Below are 20,043 nucleotides of genomic sequence, written 5' to 3' on the forward strand. Positions count from 1 at the left end.
TTGCGAGCACATGAATTTCGACCGCACTGACTGGTTCGCGCATGCGTATAACGATCTGTACGCATGCGCAGTTGGGCAAACATCGCTCGGAGCGAACGAGCGGCCGCTTACAAGCGGCTCTGAATCAGGCCCATGATTCATTAAGTATCTCAACTGCAACAGTGTATGCAGTCGGCAGATTGTTGCGTACTGCGCATGAGTATGCATTGCAGTGCACGATGACTACACTGCGATCACGTAAAGCACAGTAAGCCATCGCAGAGTGATTTACAGGTAGTCAGCGTTTGGGGGTGGTGATGGGGGGTGGTTGGGGCAACGCAGGCATGCCAGCCCGTTTGAACGCCGTTGCCTGGACGTGCATAAATTATCCACTGCAAAGGCGTATGCAGCTTGAGTGCTCACTGCGAGCAACGAGGTTAGAAATTTCGGAGAAAGGTCAGACCTGCTGTAGACCTGCTGCGGCTCTGCTTTCAGGTGAGTGCGGGGACATGCAGCCCAACAGTGGGGGGGGGGGGGGGGAGAGAGAGAGGGGGTCACCAGGACTCAGTACGAGGCCTGGGGGCTGACAGGCCAGCAGCAGTAGCTCACTGCATGAGATATGTGTGTGTGTGTGTGTATATATATATAATATATATATAATTGTGCATGAGAGACCGATGTTACTCAACGTTTCCGATGAATACGCAGGACTGCAAGGTATTACGGATGTGAGATAGCGGTAGTGGGCGGCAATGGGCGTCTCTATGCGGGCTGTGTGACGGCATTGCGATAGCGTTCAATAGCATATTTTCGCAGCGGGTCTGCATGCGTAATTGCAGCTGCGATTACAATAGCGATCCGTAGTGAATCAGGCCCACAGAACAGTACACCTCCTGTAGCCTCCAACGTGTGTGATAGCAATCACAGCCAGTCTGGACCAGTCACGATGCAGTCCTAGGGATGGACATTGGATTCCGATATATTACTATAATCGATGTTATGTTTCCTTTCGATTCCATCCCTACCCTCTCCCCTAACCGCACACTCCGCTCTGCGCATGCGCAGTCCCGTCGGCTGACGTCACCTATACAATTACACTCAGTGGGGGGGAGCAGCATAAGAAAAGAATTCAAGGTGGCGTGGCCATAGCATACGTCACCCGCTTGGAATGACTGACAGGCCAGGGCCACGCCCCAGTGAGAGCAGTGACTGTAGAGAAGCCGGGAGCAGTCACAGCGTGTTACGCCAAGCAATGTACGGCCGTGACCCAGCCAGGGGCGGGAGGGTCTCCATTGCGTCACCTTCATAGAAGCTGGGTGGGCGTGGTTATGTGAAGGGCGGGATGACACCTTTAGGCGTGGTCATTGGGTGCATTTGCAACGGTGGGCGTGGTCAACGGTTGCGCCTGCCGTGGTGGGCGGGGTTAGGAGGGTTCCGCTGTCTCTACTAGGCGTCTGAGGTCGGCGCTCCGGGCGGTGCACAGCCGGGGAAGGGAGCGCCTGGTCAGCGGCACACCTCGCACACAGGCCCGGCTCTGCTTTCAGGTGAGTGCGGGGACATGCGGCCCAAGGGTGGGGGGGGAGGAGAGAGAGGGGGTCACCAGGACTCAGTACGAGGCCTGGGGGCTGACAGGCCAACAGCAGTAGCTCACTGCATGAGATATGTGTATATATATATATATATATATATATATATATATATATATATATATATAATGTGTGTCTATCTATCTATCTACACACACACACAGTCTGTGTGTTGTACATGGCTTTGTAGGGTAGCAGAGCCATAACGTGACACTCCTGTCTATCAGCCCAGAAGCTATGTGTGCACTGTGCTCAGCATTAGGTGTGATAGTACATTACACACATACCTACCTTTTCCTTTCTTAGTGATCGCAGCTCTATATGCGCAGTCATGACTTCACACATCTATACATTGAGTTTATGCAATAACGGATGCCAGGGATGAGTGTAACCAATCTGTACGAGAAGCTTGAAAACATACAATGTAAATAGGAGAGCTGGTTTGGGTTTCTAAATGTGAAACACTTTAAGAAAGTTTATAAATTATGTAGATCACATGTATGTCCTCCATATGTTTCATTTAACCAGTTTTAGTGCATATATTTGGCCTATGTGCTGTGGGTTTATAGGGTGTAGTGCTATTGGATAATATCTTTCGCTTAATCACATTAGGTATTTCTACATGCATGTTAGCTATAAATGTATGTGTATTTTACCAGGTTGAAAATAGTTTCTTTGCAGCTTTGTGTATGAAACAATTGTCTAATACCTGCATGGCTTTATAAAAGCAGACCGCCCATACTGTACTCATAGGCTGCAGCGTATTACACCGTGTCACCCAATGGCAGGAAATGCTTAAAAGAAAACAATGGAATCGCTACATATTTAGATTTTATTTTTTTATATTTGTCATCTCAAAGCAGATAATTTCTTTCACTGCATTATCTTTGTGCTTTCTACTACCCCCCCATCAATTTGTCTTCCTACATACGCCTGCATAAAGTTCCCTAAATGTTAGCTTCCTCACACACTTCCTTTGTAACCATACTGATATTAATGTTATGAGCACACGGTATAAATCAAATGATGTATCTTGCTGTGTACCATTTAATAGGGAGATGGTGATGTGCTTATAAAGGAAGTTATGTGCTAGACTAGGGGTGCACAGCCTATTAACACCTGAGGGCCAGTTTAACTTTAACTGAACACCGGTGGACCGCAACTTATGAGACATAACAGAAACTTTCTTAGCTATTCTTTAACTAGTTCTAGTAGGATAAATAAAGGCAAAATAAATACTTATATTCAAGTGCTGTGATTCTATGATCCCATTATTTCCAACAAATGTTGTATAATTTCATGTAAAATAAAAAATGAAATAGTGTAATGTTAACAATATTGACACACCCTTGTGTTAAATGAAATGTGTTCCTTCCATCATAAGAGAGTGGCAATAGATTACTTTCCACCAATGTTTAGTATATTTACTAGATACCATTACTAGTGTAAATTCTTACATAATACAATGTTGTTCTATCTTCTTTGTCTGAGTTATTCATATCCCCAAGATTTTCAGATATGTATTATATAGAGGGTGAAATAACGAGTACTGAAGTATTGTATGGTATATTGTTTAAAACCAATTTAATAAAATAGCACATCACCTCACATGTGGATTAACCATTAGGCCTCGTACCAACTTTGAATAAGACTTGGGAACGCATCAGCAAGAGTGGGGAAGCACCATCATGCCACAGCCAGTTGGACTTATTCTTTCACTCTGCACTTGGATCCTGGGAATCCTGTGAATTAATGTGATGTCTGACTGGTACAAGGCTTAAATAATATACCATACAGTACTTCATTATTGGTTATTTTACATCAGTATTACCCAACCACAGTCCTCAATACACACTAGCAGTCCAGGTTTTTAGGATAGCCATACTTGAGCACAGGTGACTCAGGGGTCTATTTACTAAGCATTGTTAGGAGACAGTGAAAAGTGATAAGGTGCCAGCCAATCAGCTCCCAACTGTCCTTTTTCAAAAACAGCCTGTGAGATGACAGTTGGGAGCGGATTGGCTGGCACCTTATCACTTTCTTATCACTTTTCACTCTGTCTCCTAACTGCTTAGTAAATACACCCCCTCAACTAGTACTTGTTTTGATTTAACAATCTGTGCTCAAGTATGGCTATCACTAAAACCTGGACTGTTGGGGAGGGGGGGGGGATGCAATTAGAAGCAATGTTCTCGCCCCCCGTGAGTAAGTGTGGCTACATGCTGCTCTTATGGTACCTCCAAGATTTTTGATGGGCCTGCGAGCACTAATGTGTGAGTCTGGCCTGGCTTCAAGAAGTGAAGGGGCATGTTCCGATGCTGTTTCTGGCGTTTACATGCCGTCGCAATGGTAACTCGGTGCAAGATGATTGAATTCCCCCCTTTGTGTGCCTTGAGGACTGAGGTTGGATAAACTCTGCTCTACATGGTACATCATATCTGGAGGATATGAATGATAATGCAGAGAAAGAAGATGGAACAACTTTGTGATATGCCGGCATAAAGGTTTATACTAGTAAGAGTATCTAGTGAATCTGCTAAGCGTTTGTGGAAAGGAGACTTCTATTGCCATTCTCTCATGGTGGACATTATTTAATTTAGCACAAGTGTCTGTTTCTAACTTCATATAACTTGGGTGATGGGGATGCTTTAAAATTGTCTCAGAAAAAGTCTATATTGTACTATAGTGGTGTATTGCACAACTCTCTGTAAGAAACCTATTGAAATGCAATACTTGCCAATCTCAATCCTCATGACATTGCACTCCTTCACTTGTTAGTGGTCAGTATCTTTTTATGTAGCTTAATTATATTTGTTAAGTGCTACATAACACTGGACCTACGCAAACTAGAAACATTCATTCATTGTGTAAATGTCAGCGATTAATAATTTTTACAGTGCCATAGTGTGTCTGGAGGGAAAACATAGAAACATTTCACAGTAACATAGTAAGTGATGGTCCAGCCATTAAGAATAGGGAGCAGTTGGAGAAATGGGGTCATGGCATCAGAAGCCACCTCTTCAAAATTATCCGCAGAGCTCTTGTCCCCACCCCCTCCGACCTTTTATACAAGTAATAAATGTACTTGCGTTTGAATGGTTAGGGGCAGTACATATATTGGGGTTGTTGAAGCATTGAAGAGCTGGCTTTGATGGGGAGAAGAGGCAATTGAATTAAGGAGTAAAGTATGCCCATCAGTGCAGTAATGATGGGAGGGGGTTTCAAGGAGCAGGTAATTTAATGAAGAACTGAATTTGCAGTTTTGGATCCGGGTCATTCGGGCTTTTTGCCCATTGTTAATAAACAAAAAATATCTTGGCTAGCAGTTTCATCACAATGTATAGAGGTCAATAGTGTCCTTCCTTGACTGCAAGTAATAGCGCTGGTTACCACTACGTCTCAAATGCGACCATTTTTAGTTTTTTTTTCAACACCAGCGGGTACTTAGACTAAATTACAGATTATCGCAGAATATTATTTCCCTGGGATCTCGTATTTCCCAGATTCTAGATGTCTGCCACAGCCTGTCAGTGTTCCCCTCTCTTGATGGTGTGATGAACAACATTTTGCATGCATTAAACCAACACTCTTCAGTAGATGTAAGTAGAATATTGCTGGATTGCAGCTGTCATTGGGTCCCACCACAAGGTATGCAATATTTTGTCATTAGATCCTAGATGGATGCAGTTTTTTGGATTAAACCTTTAAATAAGGAGCGCATACTACTTTGAATGCGCTGTTGACTTTCCTGATTTCTTCAACGTTCCACAACATGTTCATCTCAAAAGTTACAAATTGGCCCCTTAAAAACAGGTTTCAGGTCCTTCCTCTGCACACTACACATTGGACGGGCATAGATACTGCGGGCCTGTTTCAAGCATACCATGCAGGTAAGAGAGAAGGTATAAGAGGAGGTGAATGTGGCCTCCTTGTGTTATCCCTGCACTATGTCTATCCTCAGTGTGCTCCCACTCACTGTCAGCAACTCTAATCTTTTCTGTCTGCACTCTCATAGCACTGGGTCACTGAGCTCTTGTATTAATTACTGTCACTCATTTCTATAATCCATTTTATTTTTCTTCCACAGCCACAGGGGACACTGGAACTCGGTGCTGTGGGGTATAGACAGGGTGTAGAGAGGAGCTGGCACTTCAAGAATTTAATAAGTGCCACTGGCTCCTCCCCATCTATGCCCCCCTCATCCCCAGTCAAGAATTATGCCACGAGGGAGCCGGTTCCCTCAGTCTAGGCTAATTATATGTGTGTGTTCTTAATGTGTGTGTGTGTGTGTATGTGTATATATATATATATATATATATATATATATATATATATATATATATATATATATATATATATATATATATGGGATGTGCAGGCTCGGATAGGTTCGAGTTTGCACGTTGAGTTCGGATTTTTCCCTCGTTTTTTTGGGAGGGAAAAATCCGAACTCAACGTGCAAACTCGAACCTATCCGAGCCTGCACATCCCATATATATATATATATATAATTTATTAATTTGTGAGGACACCGGCTGACAGTTGTTGGAGCCAGCCGGAGGGACCCGCCGCTGTTGCGTGCGTCCGGGTCACAGGTCTCAGCACATTGCTACTGCGGGGGCCCACCGCAACTGTTCGTGGCTGAGTCTGGGTCCCCCCTCACTATCGCACAATACGGCCGCACGGGTGGTGAGTATGGCCAGCCCTCCCGGTCACACAGGAGAAGCTGGCGGTGTGGTTTCCTCACAGCTTAAAGTTGTGTATGCGGGCAGCCATTTCTGGCCAGAGGTCTAGCAGAAAGGGGCGGAGCTTCTCCTTCACTTCAGAGGCGGGTCAGACAGGGGAAGCGCGCTTCTCCCTTTCTCCCACGTTTAGTTCCCGAGCAGTACACCTGGTCAGCATCTCCTGCCTGCAGTCACCGCTGATTTTACTGGGCACAGCAGCAGCTCTGCAGATCACCATCTTCATCCTCCATTCTGGTACGGTGAGTGCGGATGGGGGGAGATTTTGGTGTATTTGGGGAGCCATTAATTAGGGGAGGGGGTTGTGTGTGTTTCTCTCCCTCTCCCTCTCTCTCTTCCCCCTCTATTTCTGTTTCTCCCCACTGTCACTGTTTGCCTGTGGGTTGATTGGTTGCTATTATTGTCCTGTGGTGCATCATGACAGGCAGGGGAGCAGCATCATAAGTATAACAAAAGTTACAGTATATGCCTGTAAGAAGTGTAACGCAAAGTTAACTCAGGCTCACTCGGAGGGGGCTCTGTTGTGTGATTCTTGTGATGGGAGGGGGACCCTTGGAACTGCCGCCCCTGCCCCTGTACAGGATCTTTCACCTCCTTGGGTTGCGTCACTGACAGATGTTATGTCGGATCTCTGCTGAGCTAGCAGAATCTCTCAGAGAGGGGGAGACTCTAGGATGCAGAGTTCTAGTTCAGAACCCTTGTCGGTCTTGCAGACAGAACCCGCGTGGATGGAAACTTGGGCTCAGGTAATGGAGGTCTCCTCCCACAGTAGGGGGGTCCCACCACAGCTGCCGCCTCGAAAGATCTATAACGGCGCTTTTGCAATCAGATGAATCTGATGAGGACTGTGTTTCTCACGTAAAAGAAGGAGAATTTCTACAGGATTCCGATGAGGATGTGCTCGCGAAGAGAATCCGCAGGAGTTGGAAAGCCCTCAGGGGCTGGATGCTCTTTTTCTTGCAGTGCGGCAAGTGCTTAAGGTATCGGACGTGGAGTCTCCAACTCAGTCGTCTTTTTGCCGTTGCTCAGAAAGCGTCACTGGGCGATTCTCCAGAAAGTGAACATAAACTACAAAACAATTACATTTCACTAACCAGCAATTTGTTTATATTTAATGTACACATTCCAAAGTATAAGAAACTACTTTGATTTACCTCTACGCTACATATTTCTATTCTGCATCTGTTTGGAAGGGGATCGCATGGCTGGCTGTTCAAATCTTGACAGCGGAAGCCCGACAGGTGAAGATCCCGACTGTGCTACAAGTAAGTATAAACTAACCTAACTACTCCCCCTAACCCTCCCTTAGGGGTGCCTAATCCCCCTCTAAGTGACTAAACAAAACCCACCCTTCCCCGCTGCCTAAACCGAAGTCTCCCGGGGGGATGGTGCCTAACCCTCCCGGGGGGGGGGGTGACTAACCCTAAGTCCGTCTCCTGGCATAGGTAAAATGACAGGCATCGGGATCTCGATACCTGTCATTTAATCCTTTCTGGGATTAGACAGTTGGGGAAGGCGGCGGTCGGGATTCCTTCCCGTTTGGAAGTACCTTATCTTTGTTTTCTCTATCCAATATGTGGTATTTTCAAATTAAATATGAAATCTATAGCTTAAATATGCACAGAAATATTAACATTTAAATTTGCTAAGCAGCTCGGTCTCAAGCATTACTGTGAAAGGCAACATTTTCATACTGTACTAATAATAATCACAAAACAAAACCACCACAGGTCATCTTTGTAGTTTGAGTATGTAACTAAAATCCATGAACAAATTTTAGATTGTTTATATTTGCTGTAAAATAGATAAAAACAGTGTCCCATGCATCACACAAATCAAACGAAATCTGGAAAGTAGTAATACCCTCTTGCATTTGCAACTTCTGGGGGCTGTGTCTTTCTTTCAATATTGTCCTGGGTGTAAAACACCTTATCCTCCTGTGTTGGCCATTTTCACTGTTTAGTGATGTGTCACTCAGCCAATAGGAGCACAGCAGACACTGCTGAGGAGTTCCTGGACTAATCGGGAATCTCCTCAGTGTTACAGCAGGGCAACCATTGGGTGCAGCTCAGCAGCTGTCAGTGGGCGGAGTTACAGAGCAGAGGCCATTAGAAATTGAGCCGACAGCTCAGTCGTCTGACTGAGGTGAGCAATAACTAGTCTGGATGGGCCAGGGGGCAGAGCCGGCAGTTTTATTTCATAAAAAATGTAGGGTGGATGAAACTTCGGCCGGCCAGTTTGGGAACCTGTGGGCCTATTTACAATGGAGGACCTAGAGCTACAGCTCCAACTACCCCATTGTTAATCCGGCCATAGTAGAAACAAGTAATTTAACTATTATGTTTTGAACTAAGCGTAAAATTGCCCAAATCATTGTTCCAAAATGCTAAACACCGCCTTCAAGACTGGAAACACGTAATAATTCACACAAGTCCCGTGCATCGCTTTCATTTGTCCCGTGCATCGCTTTCATTTGTCCCGTGCATCGCTTTCATTTGTCCCGTGCATCGCTTTCATTTGTCCCGTGCATCGCTTTCATTTGTCCCGTGCATCGCTTTCATTTGTCCCGTGCATCACAAGGTTTATGTTCGGGGCAGGCCATTAGAGATATTGGGTTAGTTGGCTCTAAAATTTCAGATTCGGCCATTGCTGCACCCCAGGTTCTTTGGCTCTGTTCTTGGCAGGTAGACGCAGAGTCCAAAAAGGCGGTGGAGGCGTTACTGTTTTCCGGAGATATGCTCTTTGGTCGGGAACTGGACAAATGGATTTCTCAGGTCACTGGTAAGTCCACTTTTCTACCGTCTGGTTCTACCTCTGCTCCACGGAGGTCTTATTCAGGAACTTACTTTCATTCCTTTTTGAGTCCCCACTAGATTTAGAGGTCGTGCAAGAGGATCTTCAACTGCGGCTACTCTCGTCGACAGGACCCCAAGCCTGTGGCATGATGGGCTGCTGGCCCAGCAGGGGGCCCCCATGGTGTGAACTCTACTTTCTCGTTTTTAGGATGTGTGGTCAGACTTGCACCGACGTTTGGGTTTGGAAAGGGGTCTCTCAGAGCTACTGAATAGACTTTGCGGTTCAACCTCTTCTTTGGTTTTTCACAACAAACCTTCCTTTCTCACTGGAAAAGGCGGAAGTGTTACAGCAGGCTGTCGTGAGACTTCTGGAGGCGGAAGTTCTGGTTCCAGTTCCTTCGCTCCAACAAAAGGAGGGATTCTATTCAAATCTTTTTGTTGTGCCAAAGCCGGACGGCTCTGTCATACCAATTCTGAACCTAAAATCTTTGAATTGTCACTTGGTATATTACAGATTCAAGATGGAGTCCCTGCATTCAGTGATTGCAATTCTGGAACCGGGAGAATTTCTGGTGTCCTTGGATATCAAGGATGCATCTTTACACATTCCCATATGGAGACCACTTCAGGCATTTCTCAGGTTCGCCATTCAAGAGTCTCACTATCAATTTCGCACTCTACCATTCGGACTTTCTTCGGCTCCCAGAGTCTTCACGAAAGTCATGGTGGTCATGGTTGCTTTACTTTGTCTTCAAATTGTAACGATAGTATCATACTTGGATGGTCTTCTCTTCAAAGCTCTGTCTTCGGAAAAGCTCCTTCAGGATGTCTTAACCACCTACAACCTGCTGTTACAACATGGTTGGATTATCAATTTTCCGAAGTCTCAGTTGGTTCCTTCTCAATGCCTACAGTTTCTGGGGATCATTTTAGACACTTCAATACAAAAAGTGTTTATTCCAAGGGACAAATCGTTGGCTATCCAGGAGTTGGTTCAGTTTATCCACCATGGCGGTGGGTGTCAGTGCATCTTTGTATCCGTCTAATGGGAAAGATGGTGGCATCTTTCGAGGCTTTGGAGTTCGGTTGTTTTCACTCCCGGACCTTTCAACTAGATCTCCCTTCCCAGTGGTCAGGTTCCCATCTTCACATGCACAGCCTAGTCTGACTGTCTCCCGAGATGCATCTTTCCCTCCTATGGTGGCTTCAATCCAGCCATCTCTTGGCGGGACAACGTTTCGGGATTTAAGAATGGGTTCTTCTAACAACAAATGCCACTCTTCGGGGCTTGGGAGCAGTGGTTCTGGATCATCATTACCAAGGACGTTGGTCAAGGCAGGAGGTTCCCTTGCGGGAGTCGTTCCCTCCCCTGAGGACTGGCCATCAGGGTCCAGTCAGACAATGCAACTGCAGTGACCTTCATCAATCCTCAGGGCAGAACAAAAAGCTGATGTGCCATGCTGGAGGCCTCTCTCATTCTTCATTGGGCAGAAGGAGACGCGGCAGCTATGTCTTCAGTTTTCATCCCAGAAGTGGACAACTGGGAACTGGATTACCTCAGCCGCCAGGACTTGCGTCCGGGTGAATGGGCTCTTCATCCTCAGATTTTCCAACAGTTGGTTCAGCGCTGGGGCAGACCCCAGATGGATCTCATGGCATCCAGACTCAACCATCAACTTCTGCTCTACTACTCCCACAACCGGGATCCTGCAGCTGTGACAGTAGATGCATTGACAGCGCTGTGGCAGTTCCAGTTTGCTTATCTGTTTCCACCTTTTCCTCTACTGCCTGGAGTGCTCAAACACATCAAGAGAAAGAAGGTTGTTTGCATTTTGATAGCTCCGAACTGGCCTTGCAGTGCTTGGTTCTCGGACCTACGGTTACTCCTAGCAGACATTCCCTGGATACTTCCACTGCGCCCGGACCTCCCCCAGCAGGGTCCTTTTTTCTTTATCCAACTTACAGCATCTGCGTTTGATGGCATGGCTGTTGAAACCGCATTGTTAAGATGTAAGGACTTCCCAAGAACTGTTATTCCTACCATGCTTCGCGCTAGGAAACTAGTGACTTCAGCCCACTATCATCGGATCTGGAAGTCTTATGTGGCTTGGTGTGAAAGGCTGGGTGTTCCTACATTGTCCTTTCGTTTAGGGAATCTCTTGGGTTTTCTGCAGTCAGGCTTGAATGCGGGACTGCATCTGGGAGGTTTCGGCCTTATCCATATTTTTTTGCAGCATAAGTTGGCCTTACTTCCTGAGGTTCAGACTTTTTTTTTTTTTTTTGCAGGAGGTTCTTCGGATTCAGCCTCCTTTTGTACCCCCAACAGCTGCTTGGGACCTGGTACTTTTCTCCCAACCTTCAGTTTTTGAACCTTTTCGAGACTCTGGAGTTGGAAGTACTTTACCTGGAAGACTTATCTTGTTGGCCTTGGCTTCTGCCAGATGGGTTTTCTAGCTGGGTGCTCTCGTCGCTCTCCTTACCTAGTCTTCCATGAGGATTGCTCGGTGCCCTGTACTCTCTCTCCACGTTTTTGCCTAAGGTGGTTCTTCCTTCCATATTAACCAGCCTATCGTGGTACCGGTACTGTCTGGAGATCAGCCATCTTCTCAATAACTGCATGTGGTGCGCACTTTGCATAGCTATGTGGATCGTACGTCCGTGTTTTCTCCTGTTTTGCAATTGAATAGGGCGAAAAGTGGGAACTCCCATTGTGAAAGTATACAATCTTTTTTGCGTACAACAGGCGATTGAGTCGAAAACATTGCATCTGCGAATGCTTTTTGCCTCTAATTGAATCCGGCCCTAAGTGCCGGGCACGAGGGGAACAATTGAATAGCTCCAGGAACACCTTCCTGGTGCTATTCACAACACATTCAACTAAATTGCATTGTATTTTTTCCGGACACTTTTTTTTTTTTTTTTTTTTTTTTTACATTTTCCTTAATTAGTGTGTGTGTGGCATCTTGATGTTAATCACTCTAATACAGTATTTTGCTGTGCTTATTTCTTAGCCAACTGTAGTCAAAGGATACTAGCTTTGTTGTAACTATTTACTAGTGTGAACTGTATATTATACACAAGGTTACTGTTTTATCGAGCAGTGTAAATAGTGTATACACTATAGAAAGGATCTTCAGCACAAACAGTTATTAAACTGACGTTTTACTAACCCTATAATTCCCTTAGCCAGAGTCCACCGGAGGCTTCACCATACAACTGTGCTTCCTGTGTTTCAGGGGTTCTTTTCACGGCCCCAGACAAAGATCAGGGCTAAGGGGGTTGATTAAGTTAGTGCCAATGTTCCATGGGCACCTTATCTGTTAGTACAACTCTGTAATCCGTCACTTTGCGCATTTTTGCTTGCGCTGAAGCAAGCGCAACTTTTTTTTTTCCCACTGTAAGCACCTGCAATGTGAGCAGGTACAAATCATGATTGCATTCCCCCTTTTTGTTGCTGTTTAGGGATTAAGGCTACTGATTGGCACTCTCTTGCATGTGTCGCCATTTTAATGTGGCTGACCAAATGCATTTGTAGGTACTTTCAAAGGAAGTGAGGCGCCCCAGGAAAGCTAGCTGCATGGAGCAATTCTTCTTGCTGCGGATATGGGAAAATGGCATACTAGTAAAATCTATTTGGTAGTGCATCCTTAATAGGTTGTGTACGTGAGCTTCTTACTTTACTTTAAAGTAAAAGCGTCACTGTTAAAGTTGCGCTAACCAAATATATTCAAAAGAAAGCAACAATGAAAACCTGTACCTGTAAATAGACTGGAGTCTCTCTCTCCATGCTCAGTACACACGTGCTGAAGGCACATAGACGCAGAAGGTCCCTCTTGGTAGCTCTCGCTGGCTTTCCGAGATCAGACATAACATAGCAAATGTTACCAAAGGGAGGGAGACTGCATAAGAAAAGTACCTAGTTCCCATCTGGCTACAGTTTACACAAATTTGATGTCTCTGAAGATGCAGACATACTGAGTCTAGTATGGCTAGTCCCACATACTTTTTATGTCTTTTTGTAAATTTGAAACTGGTAATGAGTTTATATAAACTTGAGCAAGTTTAAGTACTTTGTACCATCACCTTGTGTACTTTTTTTTCACTGACTTCTGTATATCCTCTCCTAGTGGTAGGTAACACGTGGTGTGCTATGTTCTGACATCTGACGTCGCACATGGCCTTTCCCTACCTGGATCTGGGGAAACTGCAGTCTGTTCTTGAGTACTGTACATGTTTTCTTTAATGTGTACTTTTGAGATACATTTGCTTACTACAAAAACACAGTGCTGGTCACAAGATTTTTTTATTTTCATTTTTTTCAGTTTAGAATATTAAAATATTTAACTTGGTGATCAAAGCATTAAGTTTTTCTTCTATTCTTGTGATCTGTCTATGATAATTTGAATAAGCTGTACTAACCACAGTCTTAATGGGGACGCCATCTCTGGACAGAGCCCCAAAGCTCTGCAATGTACTAAAAACTAGTATGATGGGTGCTTCTTCCTCTAAAACCTCCTTGATGGACTTGATACTGTGGTTGCTACTTTTTTGCATAATTTTTATCACCACCAGATTACTGCATCAGGGATTTACACACGGTGGTGACACTGTGTTGGCAGGTTTAATGAGAGACAACTGGGAGCAGCAGTCTGTCCATAGAGCTTGCAAGTGCTCTAGGCAGTATAACCTAGTGCAGAGTTCCCCAAACTCTGCCGTTAGTCTCCATGCTTGAATCCAGATGGTTAAATCAAATTGACTGAGGTACTAAGTATGTCACCTGTGCTCAAGCATGGATAGTCTTAAAACCTAGACTGTAATGGTGGAGTTTGGGAAACTTTATCCTAATGAATACAAATGTATAGTGAAAGCAGGGTTATATACTGGTACAGGGGGTTGGGTATGATATCCCGATACTTGGGATGCCGGCTGTCAATATACTGAAAGCGGCATCCCAATGCTTACAATCTCAACGGGAACGGTAAGCAGTGTTCCCCTGTCCTATTTACCCCCTAACCCCCCCCCCCCCCCCACCTCAGCTAACTCCTACCCTGCCCCGCTATACTTACGTTCGAGATACCAGCCGTCGGGATTCTGGCATCGGCATCTCCAGCCATGTCGGGATTCGGTCGCCGATCTTCCCGCTCTGACCGGCATTCCAGCGTCGCCATCCCGGGTGTCTGTATATTAACCACATCCCAGTACAGATGTGTCCCCCATACACCTAGGGCTCCTACATAAGCTGTGTGGCTCAAGACGCCAGGCGCGAGTGAGCCACACCGATCATTGTAGCATTTTTTTTTTTTTTTTTGCTGTGCGTTTTGGGCAGTAAATGGTACTATACTGCAGGGGTACAAGCTGGTGGTGTCACTGGTGCTTCCATATTGTTCTGCTTGGGTATTTATCTCATTGGCTGATTTTTTTTAGTGGTGCTCGTTACTATGCTGTGCTCCCAATGTGGTATGATTTGTGGGCATGCTGTTGCTAGGCTGTATGACTAACTAGGTTGTGCTATACAGGTTAGCTGTATACTATATTTATTTTACATAGCACTGCTAAACTTATTGTTGATGCATTTAAACTTTTTACTTACAAAGTTGATGACTCCTAACTTCTAGCCCTGGCTCCAAGCTCTCCGAGAAATTTGTAGAGGCCTGCACAGAGTGTGAGACCTACGTTATGTATAGCAGGCCGGGCATCCGTTCCAGTTTGGGAGATCAATCTATGTACGTTTGTGCATTGCTAGTAATGCTTGCTGATTCAATGCTCTCTTTAGTCATGAATTGCATATGACTTATTCAATGGAGAACTAGCAGTGAGAAAAAGGCAGAATGAATAACGCTTTGTATCATAAGATGAATGAGATAAATTATTATACAATCCATATTTTTTGACCTTACACGAAACTTGCATGTGATGTGTGGACTCAGGATATGTCATAGACCCATTTCAATTTTACTTAATGTAATCTTTTTTTTTATTTTTTATTTCCTCTCAGAATAAGAAATAGGATGTGTTTTTCTAAAACAGTGACTGCTATAACATTGGGGTGCATTTGATTCCAGCATTCACATTTCCTAATGTTGGTGGATAAAGATGCATGGTTTAGGAAGTCGCAAGCTGGGGCCTCTCCTGCTTTCAGCCAGTTGCGTTTTGTCAGGTTTATTTTTATTCAGGCTCCCTGGAACTGTGGGATCTGATCACTTTTCCGGTGGGAGTAGTGCATCTCAAGGCAATGGAAAAATCTTAAAGGAACGGGGCAGAATAGCCTTTCAAAATAAATAGTTTCTGAGCAGATGACATCTGCTTTTAATTTTCTGGATGTCTTGTACACTTGCGTATCATTAGAAGCCAGAAATATATTCCTATCTTCATACTGTATATACCACTTTTTGCCAGTTTATATAATGACTTTGTTATGGTCTGTTTTCTGATGCTCATGCGCGGCTAGACTAGTTATGAAAGTAATTAAGGTTATTTTGTATGGGTAATTTGGGTTGGGTATGAAATACTGGCAGTCGGGATGCCAGCTGTCAAAATACCGACAGCAGCATCCCGATGCAGAGTATCCTGACAGGATAATTCCGTACCCCTAACCCTCCCCCCTTCTGCCTCTATTCCTTACCCTCTCCGTTAGTGCCTAAACCTAACCCTCCCTCCTTGGTGCCTCAATGTTACCCTTCCACCTTAGCGCCTATACCTAACCCTGCCCACGGCTAACACATAACCTGGCCCGCTAAACTTACGTTTGGGATGCCGGCGTCAGTATCTGAACTGGCATCGAAGTTTCGGCGTCTGTTTATTCCCGGGTTGGGATTCTGACGCAGAGATTTCATCAGCTGCTATCCCATCCGTCTGCATCATAACTACATCCCGAGTAATTTCTGTTTTGGCATATCATACTAATTAAGGAGGATGATGTTTTCACTTGGATTCACACATTAATGGTTCAGCCATTGTTTATACTTGTTGCCCAAATCCCCTAAATTATTGTAGATCTCACATTAAAAAGAAAGTGAAAACTTTGTTTGGAAGTATTGGTTTTACACCTGCTTTGTCATAGGTTCTTAGTTTATGGAGAGAGAAAATGTGTTGTGCAGTGTGTTGTACGTCATGGCGGAGTACAGGAGCATAATTTGGTGTATAGTCAGTGAGACTGATCATGGCGTAGTGTAGGAACATACAATGTGGTGTACGGTCAGGGAGACTGATCATGGTGGAGTGTAGGAACACAATGTGTTGTACAGTCAACGAGACTGATCATGGCGGAGTACAGGAACCTAAAATGTGGTGTACAGTCAGGGATACTGATCATGGTAGAGTGTAGGAACATATTGTTTTGTACAGTCAGGGATTCTGATCATGGCGGAGTGCAGGAACATAAATTTAAACGTCAGGCGACCCTATTTGCTGAAACTTAAGCTGCATACACACGTAAAGGTTTTCTATTCAAACATCCAACTAGTTGATTGGTTGGAATGAAAATCTGGTAACGTATGGGAGTAATTGATCAGCAATTTGCTCCTAAATGCCAGAAAACAGATGCAAATGGTCTTCAGACAAGTTTGAACAAATTGTTTAGATCAAACATTTAACAAACAGTTTTTGTCCATTTTCCGGTGTTTGGGAGCAAATTGCTGATTGTCATTTGCTTTCATACCTTACCAGATTTTCATTCCAACCAATCAACTAGTTGGATGGTTGGACAGAAAATCTTTACGTGTGTATGCAGCTTTAGTCAGAAGTAAGGCAGAAAATAGAACGAGACTTTTTTTTTTTTCGTATTAAATACAAGAATGAACTGTCAGTAATCCTGTGTGTTGGGTCTTTCAAAGAAAACTATGATGGACTTTGGGTGTGGAAACTGTGTCAAGTGACTTTTCTGATTTTAAAAATGCAGTGTTTTATATCCTTCTTGAAAACTGGCTTCCACTAAGGAGGCCTACATTTGCAGGTGGCTGTATTTCACCGATGCCTTTTAAACCCACCAATGTAATTTAGTTAAAAAAACTTAAGGGGCCACTCAATTCTCAGTCAATGCGAAGATGATCTCATTTTGAAAATGTAAGAACCCCAGTGCACACTGTAGCCAGCCCTAGTGAGCTCTATGTGGTGCGAGCGCAGATTTGTGGTGATGGTGGCCGAGAGGTTTTGGCATTTAGTCCGTTTCTTTGGCTTTGCAGCCATTGCTTCTAAGGGGTTGACTCATTTGTTTAAGATGCACAATTGAATGGGCCACCAATGTTGCAATTCAATTGTTTTTTGTTTTTTTGGTCGCCAATAAATTATCACACTTGTGACTAAACCCATCTAAAGCAGTTTGGACACCCCAAAACCAGGACTTATAGAAATGGAGTAACAATTGAATTGCTCTTTCGGGCACCCATTAGTCGGAGCCATCTGCAAACACAATTGAATTCCCCTTTAAATTAATTGCTCCTCAGTCCCGGAACAGCACATACTGCTTGCTGGCATAACAAATTTCCCCTCACACCCCACTTGCGAATGTTGACACTATATGGCCAATGCGCGCTGAATTCAATTGGTCCCTAATGTGGGAAATATTGTCCCTTGAAGTTTAAAATGTGACTATACTGACAGGGTTGCTACTAATTAAAATTTTTCTGGGTTCAGTTCCTTTTTGGACCGGTAATAACTTAATTTTTGTAAATATATTTTCTACAGTTGTTAAACCTGCTTAAGGAGGACCTAACTTGGTTACTTAGTGCCGTTTGTAGTAAATTATTTAGAAATTATTTTAGAGTGGTAATTAATGGTCGTAGGGTCAGGTGCAACAACTATCACATGCCTAATCTATTGTTTCTGTTAATATTACAGTTTTTAGGCAGATAATTTGGAAATCTGGAGTTGTGTGAATGCAGTGTGCCCAGTGTCTACAGTATGTTGTAGTCTCTCTTCTGGTAGCTGTAAATGACCATCCTAATCTCTTCTATTTGAGACTTATTCTTTCAATCCAACTCTCAATGCTGGATAAACGTGGCTGACAAATACATGTTAATAAAATAGCCTTTATTTTGTCAGTTAAACACAGTGGCTTTAGAATTCACTGTTTACGTGCCTAGGTATGTACAGTTGCATACTTTTTTGCATTTGCAGAGTACTGACATTTTACTGAAAGTAGCTTGCTCGTACTGTGTAAACAGAGAAATACTTCACATAATTGTATGTCATCTGCATTACCTGAGCTTGCAGTCTGCTTTACACAATTTTTATAACACTTTGCCTGTTTAATGAACAATCAGGCTGTCCTTACTGGTTTCTGCAGTCTAATGCATAACTAATATCAGCCAGTAAGTGCACTCTTTATTGATGTTTGCCTGTCTAATAAACACCCATGGCCAGCTTATGACACTCTATAGCAGGTTAGGCTTGGGGCCGTTGGAGCAGAGTGGCAGCTCGATGGGCACCACCACATAGGTGGCACAGTGCATCTGCCCAGGTTTAGCATTCGTCCGGGATTCCTCTGGACAGTCCAGGAATCAGCAGTGCTGTCTGGAGTCCGGCAGCTGTCTTATCCTGCATGGGTGGTGTACGGGAATCCCTGGGCATGACGCAGCCTCCTCTCTGCAATTTATCCCGGATTGATGGTGTCCTGTCACTCTGCTAACTGCCCTGCCTCTACTTTGCCGAGATTGTGTGCCTGTCTGCCCCCTTCCTCATCCTCTCTTTTCTCTGTCTTTACAGGTCTAAAAACTGGAACTCTTACTTCACAAATAAAACCTGCAGAAAAAAAGGGGGGGGAGAAGCTGATGCACACTCTAAGTACTAAGAATAATAAATATAAAAAATATATAGTAAACTATAAATTATCATGGTGTTATATAGAGGTTCTTAGTACATGTTTGGCCAAAGATGTTTGCCTACCTACCACTTCACAGTGAACCTCATCAGGTGGGTCCCTAACATCCTTGATACTGACACATTGTATAAATATATCTAGGACTTCCCTGTGTACTGCAATGCAAGGACCAATACTAATTAAATCACCTGCGGCAGGTAGGAGGCGTGCTAGCCCAAGTGTACCTTAAATACACATACATGGGGGGGATCGGCTGCACAACCTAATTACAACATTATCAGAGGTGCTACCATGCTGAGACCTGTAGTTCTATTGCAAATAAAACCTGCCCAGGTAGCAGGTCTAAAAAACAGCCCCTTCCCCCTGCAGTCCTAATACATCTACTCTCCAGACTCCAGCTATGTAGTACGTCAAACTTGCTAATTATATATACATACATACAGTGTATGTAATTATAGAGATAGGCTTGGTGCTAAGCAAAAATGTCAAAAAATCTCGCAGTCCAAGAAATCTTGCACAGGCTGCTACTACCCTGGGGCCTACCCTGCTCTACAGTGTATTGCATGCTGTCTAATCTGTCTCAGCAACATATTGTGGCCAGTCCTCTAGTCACCAATACCTGTGACAATGCAGCCAGTGAGTACACTAGTTGTGACCTCATTGAAGCATGAGGTTGTTTCTGCTGTATGTGTGTGTGTGTAAATATGTGTGTGTGAAATTAAAAAAATATATATATATTTATTTTGCCAAATTTGCGGACACATTTTGAAATTTGAATGTTATTCAACTTTGAATGCTTATAAAAACTGTTACACATCATGCAGTGCAATGATTCATATATCAAATGAAAGGAAATGTAATGCTTTGATATATGAATCATTGCACTGCATGAAGTGTAACAGTTTTATAAGCATTCAGTTGAATAACATTCAAATTTCAAAAAGTGTCCGCAATTTTGGTAAAATAAATGTGTATGTGTATATATATATATGTATGTATACATATATATATATATATATATATATATATATATACATACATACATGTATGTATTAGTGGAAGAAAGGATGACACTCCATAGACTTGCAATGTAATGTAAAAGCAGTCCTTTATTAATCAATAAA

At 43.8% G+C, this 20,043-nt stretch overlaps 1 protein-coding gene across 2 annotated transcripts in view; it reads left to right on the top strand.

Moving 5' to 3' along the window:
• Positions 1-1,358: 1,358 nt before the first annotated feature.
• The window catches only part of NCK1 (NCK adaptor protein 1), a 137,037-nt gene continuing 118,352 nt past the window's right edge, over positions 1,359-20,043 (top strand). For both annotated transcript variants that reach the window (XM_088473864.1, XM_088473865.1), the window contains exon 1: positions 1,359-1,523. The gene's annotated coding sequence lies outside the window, so the exon portion shown is untranslated. The remainder of the gene's footprint in view (positions 1,524-20,043) is intronic.

Source organism: Taudactylus pleione, unplaced genomic scaffold (assembly GCF_031769625.1).
Source record: "Taudactylus pleione unplaced genomic scaffold, aTauple2 ptg000142l, whole genome shotgun sequence".
NCBI lineage: Eukaryota > Metazoa > Chordata > Amphibia > Anura > Myobatrachidae > Taudactylus > Taudactylus pleione.